The sequence below is a fragment of the Stigmatopora argus genome, chromosome 13 (assembly GCF_051989625.1).
Source record: "Stigmatopora argus isolate UIUO_Sarg chromosome 13, RoL_Sarg_1.0, whole genome shotgun sequence".
Taxonomy (NCBI): Eukaryota; Metazoa; Chordata; class Actinopteri; order Syngnathiformes; family Syngnathidae; genus Stigmatopora; species Stigmatopora argus.
In genome coordinates, this window is record NC_135399.1 from 60,986 (window position 1) to 82,460 (window position 21,475).

The window sequence follows — 21,475 nt, forward strand, 5'->3', positions numbered from 1 at the left end:
AGCACATTTTGGCCATAAAAACTGAAAATGTCCCCTGCAACCAAACGAACTGTCAGAGACACAAATCTACAATGGACATAGTGTAAAATGGTCCAATTCAAGTAAGTTATTCATTTGGCATCATTCAAATGGATAGAAATCAAGTTTTAATGAAAATTATCATACTCGGCCAAAACATGCTTTTCAGCCCCTGAAAAGCACATTTTGGCCATAAAAACTGAAAATGTCCCCTGCAACCAAACAAACTGTCGGAGACACAAATCTACAATGGACATAGTGTAAAATGGTCCAATTCAAGTAAGTTATTCATTTGGCATCATTCGAAGTGATAGAAATCAAGTTTTAATGAAAATTATCATATTCGGCCAAAACATGCTTTTCAGCCCCTGAAAAGCACATTTTGGCCATAAAAACTGAATATGTCCCCTGCAACCAAACGAACTGTCAGAGACACAAATCTACAATGGACATAGTGTAAAATGGTCCAATTCAAGTAAGTTATTCATTTGGCATCATTCGAAGTGATAGAAATCAAGTTTTAATGAAAATTATCATATTCGGCCAAAACATGCTTTTCAGCCCCTGAAAAGCACATTTTGGCCATAAAAACTGAATATGTCCCCTGCAACCAAACGAACTGTCGGAGACACAAATCTACAATGGACATAGTGTAAAATGGTCCAATTCAAGTAAGTTATTCATTTGGCATCATTCGAAGTGATAGAAATCAAGTTTTAATGAAAATTATCATATTCGGCCAAAACATGCTTTTCAGCCCCTGAAAAGCACATTTTGGCCATAAAAACTGAAAATGTCCCCTGCAACCAAACGAACTGTCAGAGACACAAATCTACAATGGACATAGTGTAAAATGGTCCAATTCAAGTAAGTTATTCATTTGGCATCATTCAAATGGATAGAAATCAAGTTTTAATGAAAATTATCATACTCGGCCAAAACATGCTTTTCAGCCCCTGAAAAGCACATTTTGGCCATAAAAACTGAAAATGTCCCCTGCAACCAAACAAACTGTCGGAGACACAAATCTACAATGGACATAGTGTAAAATGGTCCAATTCAAGTAAGTTATTCATTTGGCATCATTCGAAGTGATAGAAATCAAGTTTTAATGAAAATTATCATATTCGGCCAAAACATGCTTTTCAGCCCCTGAAAAGCACATTTTGGCCATAAAAACTGAATATGTCCCCTGCAACCAAACGAACTGTCAGAGACACAAATCTACAATGGACATAGTGTAAAATGGTCCAATTCAAGTAAGTTATTCATTTGGCATCATTCGAAGTGATAGAAATCAAGTTTTACTGAAAATTATCATACTCGGCCAAAACATGCTTTTCAGCCCCTGAAAAGCACATTTTGGCCATAAAAACTGAATATGTCCCCTGCAACCAAACGAACTGTCAGAGATACAAATCTACAATGGACATAGTGTAAAATGGTCCAATTCAAGTAAATTATTCATTTGGCATCATTCGAAGTGATAGAAATTAAGTTTTAATGAAAATTATCATACTCTGCCAAAACATGCTTTTCAGCCCCTGAAAAGCACATTTTGGCCATAAAAACTGAATATGTCCCCTGCAACCAAACGAACTGTCAGAGACACAAATCTACAATGGACATAGTGTAAAATGGTCCAATTCAAGTAAGTTATTCATTTGGCATCATTCAAATGGATAGAAATCAAGTTTTAATGAAAATTATCATACTCGGCCAAAACATGCTTTTCAGCCCCTGAAAAGCACATTTTGGCCATAAAAACTGAATATGTCCCCTGCAACCAAACGAACTGTCAGAGATACAAATCTACAATGGACATAGTGTAAAATGGTCCAATTCAAGTAAGTTATTCATTTGGCATCATTCGAAGTGATAGAAATCAAGTTTTAATGAAAATTATCATACTCGGCCAAAACATGCTTTTCAGCCCCTGAAAAGCACATTTTGGCCATAAAAACTTAATATGTCCCCTGCAACCAAACGAACTGCCAGAGACACAAATCTACAATGGACATAGTGTAAAATGGTCCAATTCAAGTAAGTTATTCATTTGGCATCATTCAAATGGATAGAAATCAAGTTTTAATGAAAATTATCATACTCGGCCAAAACATGCTTTTCAGCCCCTGAAAAGCACATTTTGGCCATAAAAACTGAAAATGTCCCCTGCAACCAAACAAACTGTCGGAGACACAAATCTACAATGGACATAGTGTAAAATGGTCCAATTCAAGTAAGTTATTCATTTGGCATCATTCGAAGTGATAGAAATCAAGTTTTAATGAAAATTATCATATTCGGCCAAAACATGCTTTTCAGCCCCTGAAAAGCACATTTTGGCCATAAAAACTGAATATGTCCCCTGCAACCAAACGAACTGTCAGAGATACAAATCTACAATGGACATAGTGTAAAATGGTCCAATTCAAGTAAGTTATTCATTTGGCATCATTCGAAGTGATAGAAATCAAGTTTTAATGAAAATTATCATACTCGGCCAAAACATGCTTTTCAGCCCCTGAAAAGCACATTTTGGCCATAAAAACTTAATATGTCCCCTGCAACCAAACGAACTGCCAGAGACACAAATCTACAATGGACATAGTGTAAAATGGTCCAATTCAAGTAAGTTATTCATTTGGCATCATTCAAATGGATAGAAATCAAGTTTTAATGAAAATTATCATACTCGGCCAAAACATGCTTTTCAGCCCCTGAAAAGCACATTTTGGCCATAAAAACTGAAAATGTCCCCTGCAACCAAACGAACTGTCAGAGACACAAATCTACAATGGACATAGTGTAAAATGGTCCAATTCAAGTAAGTTATTCATTTGGCATCATTCGAAGTGATAGAAATCAAGTTTTAATGAAAATTATCATACTCGGCCAAAACATGCTTTTCAGCCCCTGAAAAGCACATTTTGGCCATAAAAACTTAATATGTCCCCTGCAACCAAACGAACTGTCAGAGACACAAATCTACAATGGACATAGTGTAAAATGGTCCAATTCAAGTAAGTTATTCATTTGGCATCATTTGAAGTGATAGAAATCAAGTTTTAATGAAAATTATCATATTCGGCCAAAACATGCTTTTCAGCCCCTGAAAAGCACATTTTGGCCATAAAAACTGAATATGTCCCCTGCAACCAAACGAACTGTCAGAGACACAAATCTACAATGGACATAGTGTAAAATGGTCCAATTCAAGTAAGTTATTCATTTGGCATCATTCAAATGGATAGAAATCAAGTTTTAATGAAAATTATCATACTCGGCCAAAACATGCTTTTCAGCCCCTGAAAAGCACATTTTGGCCATAAAAACTGAAAATGTCCCCTGCAACCAAACAAACTGTCGGAGACACAAGTCTACAATGGACATAGTGTAAAATGGTCCAATTCAAGTAAGTTATTCATTTGGCATCATTCGAGTGATAGAAATCAAGTTTTAATGAAAATTATCATATTCGGCCAAAACATGCTTTTCAGCCCCTGAAAAGCACATTTTGGCCATAAAAACTGAATATGTCCCCTGCAACCAAACGAACTGTCAGGGACACAAATCTACAATGGACATAGTGTAAAATGGTCCAATTCAAGTAAGTTATTCATTTGGCATCATTCGAAGTGATAAAAAACAAGTTTTAATGAAAATTATCATATTCGGCCAAAACATGCTTTTCAGCCCCTGAAAAGCACATTTTGGCCATAAAAACTGAATATGTCCCCTGCAACCAAACGAACTGTCATAGACACAAATCTACAATGGACATAGTGTAAAATGGTCCAATTCAAGTAAGTTATTCATTTGGCATCATTCAAATGGATAGAAATCAAGTTTTAATGAAAATTATCATACTCGGCCAAAACATGCTTTTCAGCCCCTGAAAAGCACATTTTGGCCATAAAAACTGAAAATGTCCCCTGCAACCAAACAAACTGTCGGAGACACAAATCTACAATGGACATAGTGTAAAATGGTCCAATTCAAGTAAGTTATTCATTTGGCATCATTCGAAGTGATAGAAATCAAGTTTTAATGAAAATTATCATATTCGGCCAAAACATGCTTTTCAGCCGCTGAAAAGCACATTTTGGCCATAAAAACTGAAAATGTCCCCTGCAACCAAACGAACTGTCAGAGACACAAATCTACAATGGACATAGTGTAAAATGGTCCAATTCAAGTAAGTTATTCATTTGGCATCATTCAAATGGATAGAAATCAAGTTTTAATGAAAATTATCATACTCGGCCAAAACATGCTTTTCAGCCCCTGAAAAGCACATTTTGGCCATAAAAACTGAAAATGTCCCCTGCAACCAAACAAACTGTCGGAGACACAAATCTACAATGGACATAGTGTAAAATGGTCCAATTCAAGTAAGTTATTCATTTGGCATCATTCGAAGTGATAGAAATCAAGTTTTAATGAAAATTATCATATTCGGCCAAAACATGCTTTTCAGCCCCTGAAAAGCACATTTTGGCCATAAAAACTGAATATGTCCCCTGCAACCAAACGAACTGTCAGAGACACAAATCTACAATGGACATAGTGTAAAATGGTCCAATTCAAGTAAGTTATTCATTTGGCATCATTCGAAGTGATAGAAATCAAGTTTTAATGAAAATTATCATATTCGGCCAAAACATGCTTTTCAGCCCCTGAAAAGCACATTTTGGCCATAAAAACTGAATATGTCCCCTGCAACCAAACGAACTGTCGGAGACACAAATCTACAATGGACATAGTGTAAAATGGTCCAATTCAAGTAAGTTATTCATTTGGCATCATTCGAAGTGATAGAAATCAAGTTTTAATGAAAATTATCATATTCGGCCAAAACATGCTTTTCAGCCCCTGAAAAGCACATTTTGGCCATAAAAACTGAAAATGTCCCCTGCAACCAAACGAACTGTCAGAGACAAAAATCTACAATGGACATAGTGTAAAATGGTCCAATTCAAGTAAGTTATTCATTTGGCATCATTCAAATGGATAGAAATCAAGTTTTAATGAAAATTATCATACTCGGCCAAAACATGCTTTTCAGCCCCTGAAAAGCACATTTTGGCCATAAAAACTGAAAATGTCCCCTGCAACCAAACAAACTGTCGGAGACACAAATCTACAATGGACATAGTGTAAAATGGTCCAATTCAAGTAAGTTATTCATTTGGCATCATTCGAAGTGATAGAAATCAAGTTTTAATGAAAATTATCATATTCGGCCAAAACATGCTTTTCAGCCCCTGAAAAGCACATTTTGGCCATAAAAACTGAATATGTCCCCTGCAACCAAACGAACTGTCAGAGACACAAATCTACAATGGACATAGTGTAAAATGGTCCAATTCAAGTAAGTTATTCATTTGGCATCATTCGAAGTGATAGAAATCAAGTTTTAATGAAAATTATCATATTCGGCCAAAACATGCTTTTCAGCCCCTGAAAAGCACATTTTGGCCATAAAAACTGAAAATGTCCCCTGCAACCAAACGAACTGTCGGAGACACAAATCTACAATGGACATAGTGTAAAATGGTCCAATTCAAGTAAGTTATTCATTTGGCATCATTCGAAGTGATAGAAATCAAGTTTTAATGAAAATTATCATACTCGGCCAAAACATGCTTTTCAGCCCCTGAAAAGCACATTTTGGCCATAAAAACTTAATATGTCCCCTGCAACCAAACGAACTGTCAGAGACACAAATCTACAATGGACATAGTGTAAAATGGTCCAATTCAAGTAAGTTATTCATTTGGCATCATTCGAAGTGATAGAAATCAAGTTTTAATGAAAATTATCATATTCGGCCAAAACATGCTTTTCAGCCCCTGAAAAGCACATTTTGGCCATAAAAACTGAATATGTCCCCTGCAACCAAACGAACTGTCAGAGACACAAATCTACAATGGACATAGTGTAAAATGGTCCAATTCAAGTAAGTTATTCATTTGGCATCATTCAAATGGATAGAAATCAAGTTTTAATGAAAATTATCATACTCGGCCAAAACATGCTTTTCAGCCCCTGAAAAGCACATTTTGGCCATAAAAACTGAAAATGTCCCCTGCAACCAAACAAACTGTCGGAGACACAAATCTACAATGGACATAGTGTAAAATGGTCCAATTCAAGTAAGTTATTCATTTGGCATCATTCGAAGTGATAGAAATCAAGTTTTAATGAAAATTATCATATTCGGCCAAAACATGCTTTTCAGCCCCTGAAAAGCACATTTTGGCCATAAAAACTGAAAATGTCCCCTGCAACCAAACGAACTGTCGGAGACACAAATCTACAATGGACATAGTGTAAAATGGTCCAATTCAAGTAAGTTATTCATTTGGCATCAATCGAAGTGATAGAAATCAAGTTTTAATGAAAATTATCAAACTCGGCCAAAACATGCTTTTCAGCCCCTGAAAAGCACATTTTGGCCATAAAAACTGAATATGTCCCCTGCAACCAAACGAACTGTCAGAGACACAAATCTACAATGGACATAGTGTAAAATGGTCCAATTCAAGTAAGTTATTCATTTGGCATCATTCAAATGGATAGAAATCAAGTTTTAATGAAAATTATCATACTCGGCCAAAACATGCTTTTCAGCCCCTGAAAAGCACATTTTGGCCATAAAAACTGAATATGTCCCCTGCAACCAAACGAACTGTCAGAGATACAAATCTACAATGGACATAGTGTAAAATGGTCCAATTCAAGTAAGTTATTCATTTGGCATCATTCGAAGTGATAGAAATCAAGTTTTAATGAAAATTATCATACTCGGCCAAAACATGCTTTTCAGCCCCTGAAAAGCACATTTTGGCCATAAAAACTGAAAATGTCCCCTGCAACCAAACGAACTGTCGGAGACACAAATCTACAATGGACATAGTGTAAAATGGTCCAATTCAAGTAAGTTATTCATTTGGCATCAATCGAAGTGATAGAAATCAAGTTTTAATGAAAATTATCAAACTCGGCCAAAACATGCTTTTCAGCCCCTGAAAAGCACATTTTGGCCATAAAAACTGAATATGTCCCCTGCAACCAAACGAACTGTCAGAGACACAAATCTACAATGGACATAGTGTAAAATGGTCCAATTCAAGTAAGTTATTCATTTGGCATCATTCAAATGGATAGAAATCAAGTTTTACTGAAAATTATCATACTCGGCCAAAACATGCTTTTCAGCCCCTGAAAAGCACATTTTGGCCATAAAAACTGAATATGTCCCCTGCAACCAAACGAACTGTCAGAGATACAAATCTACAATGGACATAGTGTAAAATGGTCCAATTCAAGTAAGTTATTCATTTGGCATCATTCGAAGTGATAGAAATCAAGTTTTAATGAAAATTATCATATTCGGCCAAAACATGCTTTTCAGCCCCTGAAAAGCACATTTTGGCCATAAAAACTGAATATGTCCCCTGCAACCAAACGAACTGTCAGAGACACAAATCTACAATGGACATAGTGTAAAATGGTCCAATTCAAGTAAGTTATTCATTTGGCATCATTCGAAGTGATAGAAATCAAGTTTTAATGAAAATTATCATATTCGGCCAAAACATGCTTTTCAGCCCCTGAAAAGCACATTTTGGCCATAAAAACTGAAAATGTCCCCTGCAACCAAACGAACTGTCGGAGACACAAATCTACAATGGACATAGTGTAAAATGGTCCAATTCAAGTAAGTTATTCATTTGGCATCATTCGAAGTGATAGAAATCAAGTTTTAATGAAAATTATCATACTCGGCCAAAACATGCTTTTCAGCCCCTGAAAAGCACATTTTGGCCATAAAAACTTAATATGTCCCCTGCAACCAAACGAACTGTCAGAGACACAAATCTACAATGGACATAGTGTAAAATGGTCCAATTCAAGTAAGTTATTCATTTGGCATCATTCGAAGTGATAGAAATCAAGTTTTAATGAAAATTATCATATTCGGCCAAAACATGCTTTTCAGCCCCTGAAAAGCACATTTTGGCCATAAAAACTGAATATGTCCCCTGCAACCAAACGAACTGTCAGAGACACAAATCTACAATGGACATAGTGTAAAATGGTCCAATTCAAGTAAGTTATTCATTTGGCATCATTCAAATGGATAGAAATCAAGTTTTAATGAAAATTATCATACTCGGCCAAAACATGCTTTTCAGCCCCTGAAAAGCACATTTTGGCCATAAAAACTGAAAATGTCCCCTGCAACCAAACAAACTGTCGGTGACACAAATCTACAATGGACATAGTGTAAAATGGTCCAATTCAAGTAAGTTATTCATTTGGCATCATTCGAAGTGATAGAAATCAAGTTTTAATGAAAATTATCATATTCGGCCAAAACATGCTTTTCAGCCCCTGAAAAGCACATTTTGGCCATAAAAACTGAAAATGTCCCCTGCAACCAAACGAACTGTCGGAGACACAAATCTACAATGGACATAGTGTAAAATGGTCCAATTCAAGTAAGTTATTCATTTGGCATCAATCGAAGTGATAGAAATCAAGTTTTAATGAAAATTATCAAACTCGGCCAAAACATGCTTTTCAGCCCCTGAAAAGCACATTTTGGCCATAAAAACTGAATATGTCCCCTGCAACCAAACGAACTGTCAGAGACACAAATCTACAATGGACATAGTGTAAAATGGTCCAATTCAAGTAAGTTATTCATTTGGCATCATTCAAATGGATAGAAATCAAGTTTTAATGAAAATTATCATACTCGGCCAAAACATGCTTTTCAGCCCCTGAAAAGCACATTTTGGCCATAAAAACTGAATATGTCCCCTGCAACCAAACGAACTGTCAGAGATACAAATCTACAATGGACATAGTGTAAAATGGTCCAATTCAAGTAAGTTATTCATTTGGCATCATTCGAAGTGATAGAAATCAAGTTTTAATGAAAATTATCATACTCGGCCAAAACATGCTTTTCAGCCCCTGAAAAGCACATTTTGGCCATAAAAACTGAAAATGTCCCCTGCAACCAAACGAACTGTCGGAGACACAAATCTACAATGGACATAGTGTAAAATGGTCCAATTCAAGTAAGTTATTCATTTGGCATCAATCGAAGTGATAGAAATCAAGTTTTAATGAAAATTATCAAACTCGGCCAAAACATGCTTTTCAGCCCCTGAAAAGCACATTTTGGCCATAAAAACTGAATATGTCCCCTGCAACCAAACGAACTGTCAGAGACACAAATCTACAATGGACATAGTGTAAAATGGTCCAATTCAAGTAAGTTATTCATTTGGCATCATTCAAATGGATAGAAATCAAGTTTTACTGAAAATTATCATACTCGGCCAAAACATGCTTTTCAGCCCCTGAAAAGCACATTTTGGCCATAAAAACTGAATATGTCCCCTGCAACCAAACGAACTGTCAGAGATACAAATCTACAATGGACATAGTGTAAAATGGTCCAATTCAAGTAAATTATTCATTTGGCATCATTCGAAGTGATAGAAATTAAGTTTTAATGAAAATTATCATACTCTGCCAAAACATGCTTTTCAGCCCCTGAAAAGCACATTTTGGCCATAAAAACTGAATATGTCCCCTGCAACCAAACGAACTGTCAGAGACACAAATCTACAATGGACATAGTGTAAAATGGTCCAATTCAAGTAAGTTATTCATTTGGCATCATTCAAATGGATAGAAATCAAGTTTTAATGAAAATTATCATACTCGGCCAAAACATGCTTTTCAGCCCCTGAAAAGCACATTTTGGCCATAAAAACTGAATATGTCCCCTGCAACCAAACGAACTGTCAGAGATACAAATCTACAATGGACATAGTGTAAAATGGTCCAATTCAAGTAAGTTATTCATTTGGCATCATTCAAATGGATAGAAATCAAGTTTTAATGAAAATTATCATACTCGGCCAAAACATGCTTTTCAGCCCCTGAAAAGCACATTTTGGCCATAAAAACTGAAAATGTCCCCTGCAACCAAACAAACTGTCGGAGACACAAATCTACAATGGACATAGTGTAAAATGGTCCAATTCAAGTAAGTTATTCATTTGGCATCATTCGAAGTGATAGAAATCAAGTTTTAATGAAAATTATCATATTCGGCCAAAACATGCTTTTCAGCCCCTGAAAAGCACATTTTGGCCATAAAAACTGAAAATGTCCCCTGCAACCAAACGAACTGTCGGAGACACTAATCTACAATGGACATAGTGTAAAATGGTCCAATTCAAGTAAGTTATTCATTTGGCATCAATCGAAGTGATAGAAATCAAGTTTTAATGAAAATTATCAAACTCGGCCAAAACATGCTTTTCAGCCCCTGAAAAGCACATTTTGGCCATAAAAACTGAATATGTCCCCTGCAACCAAACGAACTGTCAGAGACACAAATCTACAATGGACATAGTGTAAAATGGTCCAATTCAAGTAAGTTATTCATTTGGCATCATTCAAATGGATAGAAATCAAGTTTTACTGAAAATTATCATACTCGGCCAAAACATGCTTTTCAGCCCCTGAAAAGCACATTTTGGCCATAAAAACTGAATATGTCCCCTGCAACCAAACGAACTGTCAGAGATACAAATCTACAATGGACATAGTGGAAAATGGTCCAATTCAAGTAAATTATTCATTTGGCATCATTCGAAGTGATAGAAATTAAGTTTTAATGAAAATTATCATACTCTGCCAAAACATGCTTTTCAGCCTCTGAAAAGCACATTTTGGCCATAAAAACTGAAAATGTCCCCTGCAACCAAACGAACTGTCAGAGACACAAATCTACAATGGACATAGTGTAAAATGGTCCAATTCAAGTAAGTTATTCATTTGGCATCATTCGAAGTGATAGAAATCAAGTTTTAATGAAAATTATCATACTCGGCCAAAACATGCTTTTCAGCCCCTGAAAAGCACATTTTGGCCATAAAAACTGAATATGTCCCCTGCAACCAAACGAACTGTCAGAGAAACAAATCTACAATGGACATAGTGTAAAATGGTCCAATTCAAGTAAGATATTCATTTGGCATCATTCGAATGGATAGAAATCAAGTTTTAATGAAAATTATCATATTCTGCCAAAACGTGCTTTTCAGCCCCTGAAAAGCACATTTTGGCCATAAAAACTGAATATGTCCCCTGCAACCAAACGAACTGTCAGAGATACAAATATACAATGGACATAGTGTAAAATGGTCCAATTCAAGTAAATTATTCATTTGGCATCATTCGAAGTGATAGAAATTAAGTTTTAATGAAAATTATCAAACTCGGCCAAAACATGCTTTTCAGCCCCTGAAAAGCACATTTTGGCCATAAAAACTGAATATGTCCCCTGCAACCAAACGAACTGTCAGAGACACAAATCTACAATGGACATAGTGTAAAATGGTCCAATTCAAGTAAGTTATTCATTTGGCATCATTCGAATGGATAGAAATCAAGTTTTAATGAAAATTATCATATTCTGCCAAAACGTGCTTTTCAGCCCCTGAAAAGCACATTTTGGCCATAAAAACTTAATATGTCCCCTGCAACCAAACGAACTGTCAGAGACACAAATCTACAATGGACATAGTGTAAAATGGTCCAATTCAAGTAAGTTATTCATTTGGCATCATTCGAAGTGATAAAAATCAAGTTTTAATGAAAATTATCATATTCGGCCAAAACATGCTTTTCAGCCCCTGAAAAGCACATTTTGGCCATAAAAACTGAATATGTCCCCTGCAACCAAACGAACTGTCGGAGACACAAATCTACAATGGACATAGTGTAAAATGGTCCAATTCAAGTAAGTTATTCATTTGGCATCATTCAAATGGATAGAAATCAAGTTTTAATGAAAATTATCATACTCGGCCAAAACATGCTTTTCAGCCCCTGAAAAGCACATTTTGGCCATAAAAACTGAAAATGTCCCCTGCAACCAAACAAACTGTCGGAGACACAAATCTACAATGGACATAGTGTAAAATGGTCCAATTCAAGTAAGTTATTCATTTGGCATCATTCGAAGTGATAGAAATCAAGTTTTAATGAAAATTATCATACTCGGCCAAAACATGCTTTTCAGCCCCTGAAAAGCACATTTTGGCCATAAAAACTTAATATGTCCCCTGCAACCAAACGAACTGCCAGAGACACAAATCTACAATGGACATAGTGTAAAATGGTCCAATTCAAGTAAGTTATTCATTTGGCATCATTCAAATGGATAGAAATCAAGTTTTAATGAAAATTATCATACTCGGCCAAAACATGCTTTTCAGCCCCTGAAAAGCACATTTTGGCCATAAAAACTGAATATGTCCCCTGCAACCAAACGAACTGTCAGAGATACAAATCTACAATGGACATAGTGTAAAATGGTCCAATTCAAGTAAGTTATTCATTTGGCATCATTCGAAGTGATAGAAATCAAGTTTTAATGAAAATTATCATACTCGGCCAAAACATGCTTTTCAGCCCCTGAAAAGCACATTTTGGCCATAAAAACTTAATATGTCCCCTGCAACCAAACGAACTGCCAGAGACACAAATCTACAATGGACATAGTGTAAAATGGTCCAATTCAAGTAAGTTATTCATTTGGCATCATTCAAATGGATAGAAATCAAGTTTTAATGAAAATTATCATACTCGGCCAAAACATGCTTTTCAGCCCCTGAAAAGCACATTTTGGCCATAAAAACTGAAAATGTCCCCTGCAACCAAACAAACTGTCGGAGACACAAATCTACAATGGACATAGTGTAAAATGGTCCAATTCAAGTAAGTTATTCATTTGGCATCATTCGAAGTGATAGAAATCAAGTTTTAATGAAAATTATCATATTCGGCCAAAACATGCTTTTCAGCCCCTGAAAAGCACATTTTGGCCATAAAAACTGAATATGTCCCCTGCAACCAAACGAACTGTCAGAGATACAAATCTACAATGGACATAGTGTAAAATGGTCCAATTCAAGTAAGTTATTCATTTGGCATCATTCGAAGTGATAGAAATCAAGTTTTAATGAAAATTATCATACTCGGCCAAAACATGCTTTTCAGCCCCTGAAAAGCACATTTTGGCCATAAAAACTTAATATGTCCCCTGCAACCAAACGAACTGCCAGAGACACAAATCTACAATGGACATAGTGTAAAATGGTCCAATTCAAGTAAGTTATTCATTTGGCATCATTCAAATGGATAGAAATCAAGTTTTAATGAAAATTATCATACTCGGCCAAAACATGCTTTTCAGCCCCTGAAAAGCACATTTTGGCCATAAAAACTGAAAATGTCCCCTGCAACCAAACGAACTGTCAGAGACACAAATCTACAATGGACATAGTGTAAAATGGTCCAATTCAAGTAAGTTATTCATTTGGCATCATTCGAAGTGATAGAAATCAAGTTTTAATGAAAATTATCATACTCGGCCAAAACATGCTTTTCAGCCCCTGAAAAGCACATTTTGGCCATAAAAACTTAATATGTCCCCTGCAACCAAACGAACTGTCAGAGACACAAATCTACAATGGACATAGTGTAAAATGGTCCAATTCAAGTAAGTTATTCATTTGGCATCATTTGAAGTGATAGAAATCAAGTTTTAATGAAAATTATCATATTCGGCCAAAACATGCTTTTCAGCCCCTGAAAAGCACATTTTGGCCATAAAAACTGAATATGTCCCCTGCAACCAAACGAACTGTCAGAGACACAAATCTACAATGGACATAGTGTAAAATGGTCCAATTCAAGTAAGTTATTCATTTGGCATCATTCAAATGGATAGAAATCAAGTTTTAATGAAAATTATCATACTCGGCCAAAACATGCTTTTCAGCCCCTGAAAAGCACATTTTGGCCATAAAAACTGAAAATGTCCCCTGCAACCAAACAAACTGTCGGAGACACAAGTCTACAATGGACATAGTGTAAAATGGTCCAATTCAAGTAAGTTATTCATTTGGCATCATTCGAGTGATAGAAATCAAGTTTTAATGAAAATTATCATATTCGGCCAAAACATGCTTTTCAGCCCCTGAAAAGCACATTTTGGCCATAAAAACTGAATATGTCCCCTGCAACCAAACGAACTGTCAGGGACACAAATCTACAATGGACATAGTGTAAAATGGTCCAATTCAAGTAAGTTATTCATTTGGCATCATTCGAAGTGATAAAAAACAAGTTTTAATGAAAATTATCATATTCGGCCAAAACATGCTTTTCAGCCCCTGAAAAGCACATTTTGGCCATAAAAACTGAATATGTCCCCTGCAACCAAACGAACTGTCATAGACACAAATCTACAATGGACATAGTGTAAAATGGTCCAATTCAAGTAAGTTATTCATTTGGCATCATTCAAATGGATAGAAATCAAGTTTTAATGAAAATTATCATACTCGGCCAAAACATGCTTTTCAGCCCCTGAAAAGCACATTTTGGCCATAAAAACTGAAAATGTCCCCTGCAACCAAACAAACTGTCGGAGACACAAATCTACAATGGACATAGTGTAAAATGGTCCAATTCAAGTAAGTTATTCATTTGGCATCATTCGAAGTGATAGAAATCAAGTTTTAATGAAAATTATCATATTCGGCCAAAACATGCTTTTCAGCCCCTGAAAAGCACATTTTGGCCATAAAAACTGAATATGTCCCCTGCAACCAAACGAACTGTCAGAGACACAAATCTACAATGGACATAGTGTAAAATGGTCCAATTCAAGTAAGTTATTCATTTGGCATCATTCGAAGTGATAGAAATCAAGTTTTAATGAAAATTATCATATTCGGCCAAAACATGCTTTTCAGCCCCTGAAAAGCACATTTTGGCCATAAAAACTGAATATGTCCCCTGCAACCAAACGAACTGTCGGAGACACAAATCTACAATGGACATAGTGTAAAATGGTCCAATTCAAGTAAGTTATTCATTTGGCATCATTCGAAGTGATAGAAATCAAGTTTTAATGAAAATTATCATATTCGGCCAAAACATGCTTTTCAGCCCCTGAAAAGCACATTTTGGCCATAAAAACTGAAAATGTCCCCTGCAACCAAACGAACTGTCAGAGACAAAAATCTACAATGGACATAGTGTAAAATGGTCCAATTCAAGTAAGTTATTCATTTGGCATCATTCAAATGGATAGAAATCAAGTTTTAATGAAAATTATCATACTCGGCCAAAACATGCTTTTCAGCCCCTGAAAAGCACATTTTGGCCATAAAAACTGAAAATGTCCCCTGCAACCAAACAAACTGTCGGAGACACAAATCTACAATGGACATAGTGTAAAATGGTCCAATTCAAGTAAGTTATTCATTTGGCATCATTCGAAGTGATAGAAATCAAGTTTTAATGAAAATTATCATATTCGGCCAAAACATGCTTTTCAGCCCCTGAAAAGCACATTTTGGCCATAAAAACTGAATATGTCCCCTGCAACCAAACGAACTGTCAGAGACACAAATCTACAATGGACATAGTGTAAAATGGTCCAATTCAAGTAAGTTATTCATTTGGCATCATTCGAAGTGATAGAAATCAAGTTTTAATGAAAATTATCATATTCGGCCAAAACATGCTTTTCAGCCCCTGAAAAGCACATTTTGGCCATAAAAACTGAAAATGTCCCCTGCAACCAAACGAACTGTCGGAGACACAAATCTACAATGGACATAGTGTAAAATGGTCCAATTCAAGTAAGTTATTCATTTGGCATCATTCGAAGTGATAGAAATCAAGTTTTAATGAAAATTATCATACTCGGCCAAAACATGCTTTTCAGCCCCTGAAAAGCACATTTTGGCCATAAAAACTTAATATGTCCCCTGCAACCAAACGAACTGTCAGAGACACAAATCTACAATGGACATAGTGTAAAATGGTCCAATTCAAGTAAGTTATTCATTTGGCATCATTCGAAGTGATAGAAATCAAGTTTTAATGAAAATTATCATATTCGGCCAAAACATGCTTTTCAGCCCCTGAAAAGCACATTTTGGCCATAAAAACTGAATATGTCCCCTGCAACCAAACGAACTGTCAGAGACACAAATCTACAATGGACATAGTGTAAAATGGTCCAATTCAAGTAAGTTATTCATTTGGCATCATTCAAATGGATAGAAATCAAGTTTTAATGAAAATTATCATACTCGGCCAAAACATGCTTTTCAGCCCCTGAAAAGCACATTTTGGCCATAAAAACTGAAAATGTCCCCTGCAACCAAACAAACTGTCGGAGACACAAATCTACAATGGACATAGTGTAAAATGGTCCAATTCAAGTAAGTTATTCATTTGGCATCATTCGAAGTGATAGAAATCAAGTTTTAATGAAAATTATCATATTCGGCCAAAACATGCTTTTCAGCCCCTGAAAAGCACATTTTGGCCATAAAAACTGAAAATGTCCCCTGCAACCAAACGAACTGTCGGAGACACAAATCTACAATGGACATAGTGTAAAATGGTCCAATTCAAGTAAGTTATTCATTTGGCATCAATCGAAGTGATAGAAATCAAGTTTTAATGAAAATTATCAAACTCGGCCAAAACATGCTTTTCAGCCCCTGAAAAGCACATTTTGGCCATAAAAACTGAATATGTCCCCTGCAACCAAACGAACTGTCAGAGACACAAATCTACAATGGACATAGTGTAAAATGGTCCAATTCAAGTAAGTTATTCATTTGGCATCATTCAAATGGATAGAAATCAAGTTTTAATGAAAATTATCATACTCGGCCAAAACATGCTTTTCAGCCCCTGAAAAGCACATTTTGGCCATAAAAACTGAATATGTCCCCTGCAACCAAACGAACTGTCAGAGATACAAATCTACAATGGACATAGTGTAAAATGGTCCAATTCAAGTAAGTTATTCATTTGGCATCATTCGAAGTGATAGAAATCAAGTTTTAATGAAAATTATCATACTCGGCCAAAACATGCTTTTCAGCCCCTGAAAAGCACATTTTGGCCATAAAAACTGAAAATGTCCCCTGCAACCAAACGAACTGTCGGAGACACAAATCTACAATGGACATAGTGTAAAATGGTCCAATTCAAGTAAGTTATTCATTTGGCATCAATCGAAGTGATAGAAATCAAGTTTTAATGAAAATTATCAAACTCGGCCAAAACATGCTTTTCAGCCCCTGAAAAGCACATTTTGGCCATAAAAACTGAATATGTCCCCTGCAACCAAACGAACTGTCAGAGACACAAATCTACAATGGACATAGTGTAAAATGGTCCAATTCAAGTAAGTTATTCATTTGGCATCATTCAAATGGATAGAAATCAAGTTTTACTGAAAATTATCATACTCGGCCAAAACATGCTTTTCAGCCCCTGAAAAGCACATTTTGGCCATAAAAACTGAATATGTCCCCTGCAACCAAACGAACTGTCAGAGATACAAATCTACAATGGACATAGTGTAAAATGGTCCAATTCAAGTAAGTTATTCATTTGGCATCATTCGAAGTGATAGAAATCAAGTTTTAATGAAAATTATCATATTCGGCCAAAACATGCTTTTCAGCCCCTGAAAAGCACATTTTGGCCATAAAAACTGAATATGTCCCCTGCAACCAAACGAACTGTCAGAGACACAAATCTACAATGGACATAGTGTAAAATGGTCCAATTCAAGTAAGTTATTCATTTGGCATCATTCGAAGTGATAGAAATCAAGTTTTAATGAAAATTATCATATTCGGCCAAAACATGCTTTTCAGCCCCTGAAAAGCACATTTTGGCCATAAAAACTGAAAATGTCCCCTGCAACCAAACGAACTGTCGGAGACACAAATCTACAATGGACATAGTGTAAAATGGTCCAATTCAAGTAAGTTATTCATTTGGCATCATTCGAAGTGATAGAAATCAAGTTTTAATGAAAATTATCATACTCGGCCAAAACATGCTTTTCAGCCCCTGAAAAGCACATTTTGGCCATAAAAACTTAATATGTCCCCTGCAACCAAACGAACTGTCAGAGACACAAATCTACAATGGACATAGTGTAAAATGGTCCAATTCAAGTAAGTTATTCATTTGGCATCATTCGAAGTGATAGAAATCAAGTTTTAATGAAAATTATCATATTCGGCCAAAACATGCTTTTCAGCCCCTGAAAAGCACATTTTGGCCATAAAAACTGAATATGTCCCCTGCAACCAAACGAACTGTCAGAGACACAAATCTACAATGGACATAGTGTAAAATGGTCCAATTCAAGTAAGTTATTCATTTGGCATCATTCAAATGGATAGAAATCAAGTTTTAATGAAAATTATCATACTCGGCCAAAACATGCTTTTCAGCCCCTGAAAAGCACATTTTGGCCATAAAAACTGAAAATGTCCCCTGCAACCAAACAAACTGTCGGTGACACAAATCTACAATGGACATAGTGTAAAATGGTCCAATTCAAGTAAGTTATTCATTTGGCATCATTCGAAGTGATAGAAATCAAGTTTTAATGAAAATTATCATATTCGGCCAAAACATGCTTTTCAGCCCCTGAAAAGCACATTTTGGCCATAAAAACTGAAAATGTCCCCTGCAACCAAACGAACTGTCGGAGACACAAATCTACAATGGACATAGTGTAAAATGGTCCAATTCAAGTAAGTTATTCATTTGGCATCAATCGAAGTGATAGAAATCAAGTTTTAATGAAAATTATCAAACTCGGCCAAAACATGCTTTTCAGCCCCTGAAAAGCACATTTTGGCCATAAAAACTGAATATGTCCCCTGCAACCAAACGAACTGTCAGAGACACAAATCTACAATGGACATAGTGTAAAATGGTCCAATTCAAGTAAGTTATTCATTTGGCATCATTCAAATGGATAGAAATCAAGTTTTAATGAAAATTATCATACTCGGCCAAAACATGCTTTTCAGCCCCTGAAAAGCACATTTTGGCCATAAAAACTGAATATGTCCCCTGCAACCAAACGAACTGTCAGAGATACAAATCTACAATGGACATAGTGTAAAATGGTCCAATTCAAGTAAGTTATTCATTTGGCATCATTCGAAGTGATAGAAATCAAGTTTTAATGAAAATTATCATACTCGGCCAAAACATGCTTTTCAGCCCCTGAAAAGCACATTTTGGCCATAAAAACTGAAAATGTCCCCTGCAACCAAACGAACTGTCGGAGACACAAATCTACAATGGACATAGTGTAAAATGGTCCAATTCAAGTAAGTTATTCATTTGGCATCAATCGAAGTGATAGAAATCAAGTTTTAATGAAAATTATCAAACTCGGCCAAAACATGCTTTTCAGCCCCTGAAAAGCACATTTTGGCCATAAAAACTGAATATGTCCCCTGCAACCAAACGAACTGTCAGAGACACAAATCTACAATGGACATAGTGTAAAATGGTCCAATTCAAGTAAGTTATTCATTTGGCATCATTCAAATGGATAGAAATCAAGTTTTACTGAAAATTATCATACTCGGCCAAAACATGCTTTTCAGCCCCTGAAAAGCACATTTTGGCCATAAAAACTGAATATGTCCCCTGCAACCAAACGAACTGTCAGAGATACAAATCTACAATGGACATAGTGTAAAATGGTCCAATTCAAGTAAATTATTCATTTGGCATCATTCGAAGTGATAGAAATTAAGTTTTAATGAAAATTATCATACTCTGCCAAAACATGCTTTTCAGCCCCTGAAAAGCACATTTTGGCCATAAAAACTGAATATGTCCCCTGCAACCAAACGAACTGTCAGAGACACAAATCTACAATGGACATAGTGTAAAATGGTCCAATTCAAGTAAGTTATTCATTTGGCATCATTCAAATGGATAGAAATCAAGTTTTAATGAAAATTATCATACTCGGCCAAAACATGCTTTTCAGCCCCTGAAAAGCACATTTTGGCCATAAAAACTGAATATGTCCCCTGCAACCAAACGAACTGTCAGAGATACAAATCTACAATGGACATAGTGTAAAATGGTCCAATTCAAGTAAGTTATTCATTTGGCATCATTCAAATGGATAGAAATCAAGTTTTAATGAAAATTATCATACTCGGCCAAAACATGCTTTTCAGCCCCTGAAAAGCACATTTTGGCCATAAAAACTGAAAATGTCCCCTGCAACCAAACAAACTGTCGGAGACACAAATCTACAATGGACATAGTGTAAAATGGTCCAATTCAAGTAAGTTATTCATTTGGCATCATTCGAAGTGATAGAAATCAAGTTTTAATGAAAATTATCATATTCGGCCAAAACATGCTTTTCAGCCCCTGAAAAGCACATTTTGGCCATAAAAACTGAAAATGTCCCCTGCAACCAAACGAACTGTCGGAGACACTAATCTACAATGGACATAGTGTAAAATGGTCCAATTCAAGTAAGTTATTCATTTGGCATCAATCGAAGTGATAGAAATCAAGTTTTAATGAAAATTATCAAACTCGGCCAAAACATGCTTTTCAGCCCCTGAAAAGCACATTTTGGCCATAAAAACTGAATATGTCCCCTGCAACCAAACGAACTGTCAGAGACACAAATCTACAATGGACATAGTGTAAAATGGTCCAATTCAAGTAAGTTATTCATTTGGCATCATTCAAATGGATAGAAATCAAGTTTTACTGAAAATTATCATACTCGGCCAAAACATGCTTTTCAGCCCCTGAAAAGCACATTTTGGCCATAAAAACTGAATATGTCCCCTGCAACCAAACGAACTGTCAGAGATACAAATCTACAATGGACATAGTGGAAAATGGTCCAATTCAAGTAAATTATTCATTTGGCATCATTCGAAGTGATAGAAATTAAGTTTTAATGAAAATTATCATACTCTGCCAAAACATGCTTTTCAGCCTCTGAAAAGCACATTTTGGCCATAAAAACTGAAAATGTCCCCTGCAACCAAACGAACTGTCAGAGACACAAATCTACAATGGACATAGTGTAAAATGGTCCAATTCAAGTAAGTTATTCATTTGGCATCATTCGAAGTGATAGAAATCAAGTTTTAATGAAAATTATCATACTCGGCCAAAACATGCTTTTCAGCCCCTGAAAAGCACATTTTGGCCATAAAAACTGAATATGTCCCCTGCAACCAAACGAACTGTCAGAGAAACAAATCTACAATGGACATAGTGTAAAATGGTCCAATTCAAGTAAGATATTCATTTGGCATCATTCGAATGGATAGAAATCAAGTTTTAATGAAAATTATCATATTCTGCCAAAACGTGCTTTTCAGCCCCTGAAAAGCACATTTTGGCCATAAAAACTGAATATGTCCCCTGCAACCAAACGAACTGTCAGAGATACAAATATACAATGGACATAGTGTAAAATGGTCCAATTCAAGTAAATTATTCA